The sequence below is a fragment of the Theropithecus gelada genome, chromosome 4, assembly GCF_003255815.1.
Source record: "Theropithecus gelada isolate Dixy chromosome 4, Tgel_1.0, whole genome shotgun sequence".
Classification (NCBI taxonomy): domain Eukaryota; kingdom Metazoa; phylum Chordata; class Mammalia; order Primates; family Cercopithecidae; genus Theropithecus; species Theropithecus gelada.
In genome coordinates, this window is record NC_037671.1 from 164,080,364 (window position 1) to 164,092,277 (window position 11,914).

The 11,914-nt window shown below is 40.3% G+C and overlaps 1 pseudogene; it reads left to right on the plus strand.

The window, feature by feature from the left end:
* Nucleotides 1-8,888: 8,888 nt before the first annotated feature.
* Nucleotides 8,889-10,457, plus strand: LOC112623539 (annotated as a pseudogene).
* Nucleotides 10,458-11,914: the final 1,457 nt, after the last annotated feature.

Sequence of the window (11,914 nt, forward strand, 5' to 3'; positions counted from 1 at the left end):
TATTATAAAAGAAACATACAAACAGCAAACGAAACCCCTCAGTATTCCCAACATTGTATGCCAGGCAGGAATTCTGTTCCAGAAGGAATTCCTTGTAAGGATTTATACAAAGCAGAGAAGCAATTGATAACGCAGTAAGCAGTACCTTTAAATTTTGTTTTATGGAAGATATTAGGTTGGTGCAAAAAGGTCTATGAGGATAAGGAAAATGTGGCACATATACACCATGGAATACTATGCCGCCATAAAAAAGAATGAGATCATGTCCTTTGCATGGATGAAGGACAGGGATGAAGCTGGGAGCCATCATTCTCAGCAAACTAACACAGGAACAGAAAACCAAACACCGCATGTTCTCACTTATAAATGGGAGTTGAAAAATGAGAGCACATGGACACAGGAAAGGGAAAAACACACACCAGGGCCTGTTGTGGGGTTGGGGGTGAGGGGAGGGAGAGCATTAGGACAAATTCCTAATGCATGCAGGACTTAAAACCTAGATGACAAGTTGATGGGTGCAGCAAATCACCATGGCACGTGTATACCCATGTAACAAACCTGCGCATTCTGCACATGCTTAAAGTAAGGTAAAATTTTTAAAAAGGTCTATGAATGGCCATTTCCTGCATTAACCTTTGATGGGTTCTGAGAGGATAATATTAAACTTTCACGAAGGCATTTCAGGGAAGAGTTAAGATAATATATGCATGTTGCTTTCTGGTGAACTAAGCTAAAAGAAAGGCAAAGTTTATTAAGAAAAGAAACAAGTAGAGGTAATGTCCTTATCAAATATCATGTATAGTAATAGAACTAAAGTAAAGCAGAAAAAGATATTTCCCCTTTGCCTCCTACTCAAGTTTCCAAACTGAGTTTCTGGGTTAAGTAGGGCATTACTGAAATCTAATTTTGGTTGTAATTACATTCTGAGAATTATTTGCAAAATATACCAATACTACACCATAAACTGCCCTGTTAAGTGGAGTTTTTAATTTATTGTCTCTGTAGATTTGAAATATGTCTCAAAGTATTTTAGTATAGCTTATCCTAAGCTGAATCTTCAGACCAGAAGTAGATAGTGAGTGCAGCTGCTTTCCTACTGCCCTCAGAGATTTTAATACAAGTATTTCAAAAAATGAAGGATAACTCTTATGTCCTGTAATGGACTTTTCATAGAAGAAGGTAGTTTTTCTGGCTTCCTATCATCCATGCATCATTATGGTAACAGGAATTTGTGCAACCAGTCTCTACATTGCATTCTCTGATTGGTTCAGACATTGTCCAGCCACCCAATCTGAGTCAAGCAGGTATGTGACATTTGCTGATTTCTGGGAAAAGGTCTGCTTCCCAGCTGAACAAGAAGCCTCATGGAATGGAAAGCCTAGTGCTGCTACCCTGTTTTGCCTGCATGAAGAGCCAAAGACAGACAGCGGCACAGGGGAAGTCTGAGTAAAAAGACAGCTTGATGACAGCTTTTGAGCCCTGGATCCAGCCATGTTTGGAGAAATATCATTTTTGTTTAGGCCAATTTAGGTTCATTTTTCTGTTACATGCAACCAATATATATCTAACTAAACATCTAAGTAAAACATCTTCCTACTCAGAAGGTAGGAATTATGCTTAACTAAGATCTGAATATCTTTTACACATGCACATATACACACATAAGTTGAAAAGACTAAAATACACTCAAGTTCTAAAACATTTAAAATTAAAATTCTGTCTGTCACAATGTCACTCTTATGCATTCTCATCCTGCCAGAATGTTAGATACTGGCTGGAAAAAAAAAAAAAAAAAAAATTCAAAAGCTGGTTCCTATACCGAGATCCCACACATGGGAAAAAACACAGTAAAAATGTGTGAATACCAACATGATTATGACATTAATGTGACTACTTCGTGAGACTGAAAGGAAAAATCAAACAGTGTCCGGTGGTCAGATGGTTGTGTTTTGCGTTTTTCTCCCCCTTGTAAAGGATTGAGGAATCCAGACCTGAAGTCTGAAATCTGACATACACTTTCAAAGGAGGAGAGAGCAGATGTATGCATTTGTAACTTAGAGGAACAACAGAGTTCTTTCTCATGGAGAACATTGATTCTACACAGAGTTGAATTTGAAGAAACTATGCCTAAGACATTAAAGAGAGTAAACAATTGATCGGGATTGAGATTTGCCACTCAGGATAGTTTCTAAAGAATGGCAGGCAGAAGATTGTCTCTTGAGTCTCCTTTTCTTTTCAGGTGACTGAGTAGATACCATCAACCAGCTATAAATGTTTGTCCCAATAAATTATTGCGTGGGAAGCGTCCTTGGAGCTACACAAAGAGGAGACATTGTCGTAAGCCTGCAAAGTTGAGTAAAATAGCTCAGCGGGTCAGAATTGGAATTTGTACTTTCATGGTGCTCTTGTAAAAGCCATAGCATAGGCAACCATGTCCCTAAATCTATATTCATTATTGATCCTATTCTCTATATCCAAGACCTTTCATTCTAGCTCTTTTTAAGGAAAATGTAGATTGAATATTTGAATTTAATACATTTCAATTTAACTATAAAATTGATAGTTATGTATATAACTTATAAATTGCACATGTAGGTACCTATCTATAACTTTAAGGTGTTTTGTTTTCTCTCAGATTAATGAAAGTTCCTTTTGAAAACTTGTCTTTAGGCCGGGCTGGGTGGCTCATGCCTGTAATCCCAGCACTTTGGAAGGCCGAGGAGGGTGGATCACCTGAGGTCAGGAGTTCGAGACCAGCCTAACCAAAATGATGAAACCCCGTCTCTATTAGAAATACAAAATTAGGTGGACCTGGTGAGGCATGCCTGTAATGTCAGCTACTTGGGAGGCTGAGACAGGAGAATCGCTTGAACCCTGGAGGCAGAGGTTGCAGTGTGCGGAGATCGTGCCACTGCACTCCAGCCTGGGTGAGAGAGCAAAACTCTGTCTCAAAAAAAAAAAAAAAAAAGGAGAAAAAGTGGTTTGTTTTCTTTTTTTTTTTTCTTTGAGACAGGGTCTCGCTCTCTCACCCAGACTGGAGTGCAGTGGCACGATCTTGGCTCACTGCAACCTCCGCCTCCTAGGTTCAAGCAATTCCCCAGCCTCAGCCTCCTGAGTAGCTGGGACCACAGGTGTGCGCCACCACTCCTGGCTAATTTTTTGTATTTTTAGTAGAGACGAGATTTCGCCGTGTTAGCCAGGGTGGTCTCCATCTCCTGACATCGTGACCCGCCCGCCTCGGCCTCCCAAAGTGCTGGGATTACAGGCGTGAGCCACTGCGCCCAGCCAAAAACTTGTCTTTAATAACAATTTAATTAAGATATTAAATGTTACTTCTCAAGTAGTGGAGAAGCTTAAATGCCAATTAGGATTTTTTAAATATTGCAGCCATTTAAAAATTGAACTCTGACTTAATACTTGATGGTCTTTTGGAATAAATGAAATCATCCAGGAAGAGAGCTAGTTTTAGCTATTGCTTGATTCTGTGCTTAGAGAATACCATTAGGGTCTGTTTCTAGGTGCTGCACTGTGGTCCATAGCATATTCAACTTTACGTAGTTATTCTACTTTCAAGTTCTGCAGCGGGAGAATTGCCTCCTGCAGCTTCTTTATAATTCTAGGGATTCCCACACTCTCTCTCTCTGACTCAGATTGGGTCAATGTGCTCATCCCATCCTTTAAACACTCATAGTGACTGGGGTCTGGGTGGGTGGACGATGGTGGTGAGGTGAGCTCTTTCGCTTAGGCTCCACCTCACAGTAAAGAGGAGTCACCTTTTCCTAAGCACATGAATTGGGGATGCGGTTGTTCATCCAAAGCAAAATTGGGGTATTGTTACCATCATGAGGAAGAGTGGATACCCTGGGGAAAAAGAACATATATCCACCCTAAGGTAGAACTCAGATGTTCCAGCAGCAGAGCTGGTCAGAATTTGAGGTCAACGATCTCTAGACTGCTTCATGAAATTCTTTTTTCTGATATAGAACTTTAGAAAAGAAGGGTATAAATATCAGTTGAGATATTAAATACTGTCATATCATTGCTACGGACTAAATTGCATTATCTTTCCTGTCACTCCCAATTCATACGTTGAAGCTCTAACTCCCAATATGATGGAATGTATTGTTGAGGATTTGGAGGTGATTAGGATTAGATGAGGTCATGAGAGTGGGATTAGTGGCTTTTTTTTTTGAGATGGAGTCTCGTTCTGTCACCCAGACTGGAGTGCAGTGGCGCAATCTTGGCTCACTGCAACCTCCACCTCCCGGGTTCAAGGGATTCTCCTGCCTCAGCCTCCTGAGTAACTGGGACTACAGGTGTGTGCACCATGCCCTGCTAATTTTTTGTGTTTTTAGTAGAGATGGGGTTTCACCATGTTAGCCTGGATGGTCTCGATCTCCTGACCTCATGATCCACCAGCCTTGGCCTCACGAAGCGCTGGGATTACAGGCGTGAGCCACCGCACCTCACCCTAGTGGCTTTTTAAGAAGTGGAAGAGTAAGAACTTTGACTCTCTGTCACGTGAGGACCCAGGGAGAAGGCAGTTGACTACAAGCCAGGCAGTAGATCCTCACCAGACACTGAATCTGTTGGCACCTTGATCTTGAACTTCCCAACCTCCAAAACTGAAAAGTAATGTCTCTGATTTAAGTCACCCAATCTCTAGTTTATTATAGTACCCCAAGCAGACTAATACAATTGTGTTCAGGAAATGAATAGTTCAAAGAACTTGTCTTCATAGCCCAGACATGCTTTTGGTATATAAAGAGTTATTCTAGTAAAGGTCATCAAGTGTTTCTATTGGAAGAACATTCAAATGTAAAATGTTTGGCCAGGTGTGGTGGCGCACACCTCTAATCCCAGCACTTTGGGAGGCCGAGGCTGACGGATCACCTGAGTTCAGGAGTTTAAGACCAGCCTGGCCAACATGGTGAAACCCCGTCTCTACTAAAAATAAAAAATTAGCCGGGTGTGGTGGCACACCCCTATAGTTCCAGCTACTCGGGAGGCTGAGGCAGGAGAATCGTTTGAACCCTGGGGGCTGAGGTTGCAGTGAGCCAAGATGGCACCACTATACTCCAGCCTGGGCGACAGAGACTTCGTCTCAAAAAAAAAAAAGATTGTTTTTCAGTGTTCAGTATGTTTTCTCACATGCCTATCTAGCAGTGATATCATACAACTTAATCTGTATCTTATGGACGACCACGAAGCATCTTGATTTGGAAATATATATACCTTATATTCGTATTGACAACATTATCCAATCATTTGGAAACATAATTTATGAGGAAACTAAAGGTACTGCATTTCAGCCATTTTGTCAACGAAGTCTCTACCTCAAGTAGTTCACTAATGAGGAGAGAGATTTATTTCTCAGTATCAAGTTTATGACATGAACATCTGTTTTACAGCCAATATTTACCTGGTTTTTTTTTTCATCTTTAATTCTTGGACTTTAGATAAAAAGGACAAAGTAAATCACATAGTCAAATTGGCTGATTCGACATAAGCTCAGAGAGAAGAGTTCTCTTTCAGAAAAATGATTTAATCTTAAATCTGTGTCTGAAAAAATATCATCTGTAAACTTTAGCTGGAAAGTGTTCTAAGAATGTAGAGGTATTCCCCATGGTTTTGATTGTGTTCATCCTGAAAGATTCAATTTAATAAGAGAAAGGGTTGGGTCTTTTGAAAACAGTAAGAAAATCAATTATCAGAGTTTCCATTTTCTCTGGGCAATTTTCACCATTTCAGCATGCCCAAGAGAGAAATGACGTGTGATTTTGTTATGCTGAAGAATTTGGCAAGCCGGCTAATGGTCTTACTAAAAGTGAAGAAATCCCTTTGGTGGCAGATGCAGGAAGTTATGTCTGAATCATTTGGAACCATTGTAGAGAAGCCTTTGTTCCAAAAGAGATGTGTGGGGATTTTCTTGGGAAGAAAAGGTGTCTGAATATTCTTAAACCTCAAACAGATTTATCAAACTTGCTGCTTCATTTAATCCTTTGCCAAATGGGCTCATTCTTCATCCAACAGACTTCTCCCTAGCCATCTTCATCTTAAAAAAAGTCACCCTCAAAACTCATCTTGTGTTTCTTTCACTGCTGTGATGATGAAATCTGTCTCAAAAGAAGCACGTCGGTGTTGACTTCATCATCTTAGAGGCTGTAACATACAGGTAAGGCTGTTACTTAAAAACATACTCTCAGAAAGGTTTTTTGGAAGTTTTTAGGGAGGGGGTGAAGAAGAACTAGGGAAAGGTAGATGGTGAATAGAATAACCTGAAGTCATGAGTCAAGTTCAACAGCAACAGTAAGTCAAAGCAATATCAGTGAACATTGGTGAGAATAAATAGAAATGGAATGAGACTACAGAGGAAAATGAGTAAATTTAGTATCCAGAAATACTCTTAATGGGAAATTCTATTAGCTTGTCTCTCATCAGAGTTAGGTGAAGTAATAATCTCCAAAAGGCGGGCTGTTACCTCTGCAGGCATTTAGAACTGGTCTGAACAAATCGGCTGCAAGCTTTTTGTGGTGGAAGAATGCTGTAGAACGGAGCTGCGAAAGCAAGTATAATTTCTCTGACTCCCTCTGACTTTCACTTAATTATGTACAGGAAGTTCAAAAATCCTGCTGCGTCTTTCTTGCCAATTTCAATACAAATTCTCCCTGGCCAGAAAACTGATCATTTGGTATATAACCTTTTTTTTTTGGTTGATTCCTTAGGTTCTCCACAACATCATCTGACATTCTGCTACATAAATAGCTATAATTTTAAATAAAATGAGTCAAACACTAGTGTCAGGCATTTAAAGAGGCTCTCTCACCCTTTAAGATCACTATAATCCCTCTTTTACATAAGAGGCAATAATGCTCAGACTCTAAGCTAGTGAGTTGGAATGCAAACTCTGAACCATCTCATCAGACTAAAAAAGAGCATAGGTTTAGATTCAAATGAACTCCTGTGTGAATTCTGGCTTAGCATGCCTATTTCTGTCCCAATCTATTCTATAATCTCCTTTATCCTTGTAGTGGAATTATTTTAAATTCTATCTTGAGACCCTTGTCTGGGAGCTTATATGATTCACTCCATCACTGCCCAAACGAGATAGACCAGGCGGCTGGATCCTCCTCTTAGTAGAGGTGGATGCTTTTTTAGTGGATGTAAATGGATCAATCCATGACTTAATTGTGCATGAAATAGAGATTTTTAAAATTTTTCTATAACCAAATTCAATTTCTGTCATAAATGCTAAATTTCTACCTGGTAATGACAAATTTAATTCTTCTAACTCAGGATAAACCTAGCCAAATTAGGATTTTTAAGACATTATTTCACGGTAAAATCATTCAATTTAGGCTTCTTCCCCCAAATTTCAATTAGCCCAAGTGGCATCTAACTTTAAGGAGGTGTTATATGAATTAGGTAACCCCAAGTTATTTGCATTTCTTCTTTTCCTAAGAATGGAAGTAGCAAGGTATAAAGTGTTATAATAATAGTAATTTGCGAAGAGGTAAGACGATCTTACAGGAGTAAACCAGTTTGCTGGAAATCGGTATTTTCAGTTAAGGGCCAAAATTGTGTAGCATTAGCTCCCAGAAAGCCCCTGGAATTGTGCCAGCAGACGCAGCCATGAATTTGGCAGTGGCTGCTGTAGCCTTAAGGCAAGGTAGGTCTTTGCTACAGGATCAAAGGACAGACTGTAATAAGCTATGGATTTTTGGTGCTTTCCTTGTAATTAAAGCTATTATGGAATCGGAATTTTATTTAGAAGCTTCTTTACCCCAATCAAAAAAGACAGTACATTCAATATTAGGACTTTACTGTCCTAATGAAGAGCAACTTCATTTGCTTTAAGAACACTGCAAGATGGACAATTTTGGAAACATATGGAATTCTCCCAAAGTGGCCACTATAATTCCAAATCATCATTGGTGAAATAGTGCCAGTTTGTGAGATGTGTGCAAGCATTTGGGTAATAAAGAAGCAAGTGTCTGTACTGGCAGAAGTACACACTTGAACTGAGATTACCCTTGGGCAAATGATCATGGTCAGTTGAATGTGTTGGTTCTGCGTTTTTTGTCTTGAGCCCCTAACCAGTGGTTGGCCACCCTTGACCAGAGACTTGATAATTTGTGGCCCTTAGCAGATAGAATTTTTGAATATTCTGTCTCTCATATTAAGTGTCAGTTGTAAACACAGAACAGAGGAAAAATGGACCTTGTACAGTTTTTGGTTGGTGACGTGAAGTAAATTTCATTTACTGGGGAACATCAGTTTGACAAACTTTTTATTAACAGCTTTGTTGAGGCCAAATTGACATACAACAAAATGCACGTAATTAAACAATAAACGTTGAAAAGCTTTGACATTTGTTTGCACCCAGCATGACAATCAAGATAATGAAAATATGCATCATAAGCTTCCTCATGCCCCTTGGTAATACCGCCTTCTTCTCCCTGCTCCCTATACCTCTGAGTCCTCAAGCAACCACTGATCTGCTTTCTAACATGGTAGATTAGTTGGTGTTCTAGAATTTTACATACATGGAATACAGTATGCATTTTGAGAAAAAAATACATGTTTTTTCACTCAGCATAATCTTTTTGAGATTCTTCCATGTTTTGTGTGAGTCAATAGCTCACTTTTTGCATTGATTTGTATTCTGTTATATGGGCATACCAAAAATTGTTTATCCACTCACCTGAACATAAATATTGAAGCCTTTTTCCCCCCGGGTTTCTGCTGCTATAAATAAAGCTGCTATAAATGTTCATCTACAAGTTTTGTGTATAGATATATGCTTTGTTTTCCTTTAAGTAAATATCTAGGAGTGGAATTGCTGCATCATATGGCAGGGATCTAATTAGCTTTTTAAGAAACTGTCAGTTGCTCCATTGTGCAACGTGGTAATGGCGGCAACAAAGCCAGGGCTGCTCCATGAAGAGGAAGCAAAGAGGGCTTGCCAGGACAGTGATGGAGAAGAACAAAAAGGGAGGATTGCCTCAATAAAAGGAGGGCAGCTTTGCCAGTTTGTAATTTAAAATACTGAAGCAGAGTCTTTGAAGCAACAAGGAAATGCACACTATGCCAAGGAAGATTACAACGAAGCTTATAACTATTAGACAAAAGCCACAGATATGTGCCCTAAAAATGCTAGCTATTATAGTAATAGAGCAGCCATATTGATGATGCTTGGAAGTTTTTGGGAAATGCTTGGAGATGCTTTCACAGTCAGTGAAATTGGCTGATGGTTTCTTCCGGGGACATCTACGAGAGGGCAAGTGCCACCTCTCTCCAGGGAATGCCATGGCAGCACATTGCAGTTTTCAGAAAGCCCTAGAACTGGATCATAACAATGCTCACTCGCAACAGGAGTTCACAAATGCTAATGCAGTTGTGGAATAGGAGAAAGTCACAGAAACAGGTTTTGAGAAGTGGGCTTTTCAGAAGGTTGTTTTCTGCATGGACTATGCCCTAGAATTTGCTCCTGTCTGCCATCACTTCCACATCCCTCAAAGCAGGATGTTTAGCAGTGCCGGATCATTATCCAGAAACACAGTCTGCGGCCAGTGACATTTTATGAATGGATTCCACCAATGTGGATGCTCTGTATGTACGCGGTCTTTGCCTTTATTATGAAGATTGTATTGAGCAGGCAGTTGTTCAGTTTTTTGTACAGGCTCTCAGAATGGCTCCTGACCATGAGAAGGCCTGTGTTGGGTGCAGAAATGCCAGAGCATTTAACACAAAGAAAGAAGACTGGAATAAAGCATTTAGGGAAGGAAATTACAAACTAGCTGATGAACTGGACACGGAAGCCCTGGGATAGACCTCAACAATATAAAAGCAATTGCTAAACTCTACTGAAACCGGGATACAGTTAATTCTGAGCTTGGGAAACTAGATGATGCAATAGACAGCTGCACAAATGCAGTGAAGCTCCTGGCGCTTACATAAAAGCCTGCTTGAGAAGAGCTCAGTGTCTGATGGACACAGAACAGTATGAGGAAACAGTGTGAGGCTATGAAAAAAGTATATCAGATGGAGAAAACAAAAGAATACAAACAGCTCCTAAAAAATGCACAGCTGGAACTGAAGAAGAGTAAGAGGGATAATTACTACAAAGTTCTGGGAGTGGACAAGAATGCCTCTGAGGACAAGATCAAGAAAGCTTATTGGAAACAGACCTTTATGTACCATCCACATCGGCATGATGGAGCCAGTGCTGGGGTTCAAAAGGAGGAGGAGAAGATCAAGGAAGTGGCAAGGTCTTTACCATCCTCTTTGATTCCAAGAAAACGATTCATTATCACAGTGGACAGGACCTCGATAAGGAGGACATGAATTTGGGTGATTTTGATGCAAACAATATCTTCAAGGTATTCTTCTATGGTCCTGCGGGCTTCAGCTTTGAAGCGTCTGGTCCAAGGAGTTTCTTTCTTCAATTTGGCTAATGAAGGGCAACCATCCAGAATCCAGGAAATGCAGTCACTCAGTTTAAATATAATTAGTAGATCATTTCTATTGAGAGGAATATTTAAATCTCCAACCATAATTTGTCTGCCTCTCTTGTAGTTCTATCAGTTTTTGCTCGATGTATTTTATTATTAGGTGCATAAATGTTTAGATTTGTTTATGACCTCCCTTTGTCATTATGAAATAAACTTGAGAAATTCCATGTAATATTGTTTGCTGTGAAATCTATCGTGTCTGATAGTAATATAGTCACTACAACTTTCTTTTAGTTAAGGTTAGCGAGACTATCTTTTTCTGTCTTTTAACATCTAATGTGTGTGTTTGTGTGTGTGTGTGTGTGTGTGTGTGTGTGAAAATGAATAACACCAAAAGCACTTTCTTTGAGAAAATCAATAAAATTGGTCAATCTCTAGCTAGACTGATATTAAAAAAAAAAAAAGGCCGGGTGCGGTGGCTCACGTCTGTAATCCCAGCACTTTGGGAGGCTGAGGTGGGCAGATCACGAGGTCAGGAGATCAAGACCATCCTGGCTAACACGGTGAAACCCCGTCTCTACTAAAAATACAAAAAATTAGCTGGGCATGGTGGTGGGCGCCTGTAGTGCTAGCTACTCAGGAGGCTGAGGCAGGAGAATGGCGTGAACTCGGGAGACGGAGCTTGCAGTGAGCCTAGATTGCACCACTGCACTCCAGCCTGGGCGACAGAGTGACTCCATCTCAAAAACAAACAAACAAACAAACAAAAAAACTCTCTCTCTCTCTATATATATATGTGGAGAGAGAGCACATTTCTTATATGCAACATATAGTTTGGTCTTCTTTTTCTTTTTCTTTTTGAGACGGAGTTTCACCTCTTGTCCAGGCTGGAGTGCAATGGAGCAATCTCGGCCCACCACAACCTCCGCCTCCTGGGTTCAAGCAATTCTCCTGCCTCAGCCTCCCAGGTAGCTGGGATTACAGGCATGTACCACCATGCTCAGCTAATTTTGTATTTTTAGTAGAGACAGGGTTTGGTTAGGCTGGCCTCGAACTCCCGACCTCAGGTGATCTGCCAGCCTCAACCTCCCAAAGTGATGGGATTACAGGTGTGAGCTGCTGCACCCGGCCTGTGTTTCTTATCTATTTGACAGTCTCTGCCTTTTAACTGAGATGTTTTGACAAAGTTATATTTAATGTGATAATTGATAGATTTAAGTCTGTCATCTTGCCATTTGTCTTCTGTTTGACCCATCTCTTCCTTTTCTTCCCTTTTCCTCATGTCTTTGGTTGAAGAACTTCCTTTGACATTTCTTTCTTTTTTTTCTTTTGAGATGGAGTCTTGCTCTGTTGCCAGGCTAGAGTGTGGTGGTGCGATCTCAGCTCACTGCAATCTCTGACTCCGGGTTCAAGTGATTCTCCTGCCTAAGCCTCCTGAGAAGCTGGGATTACGGGTGTGC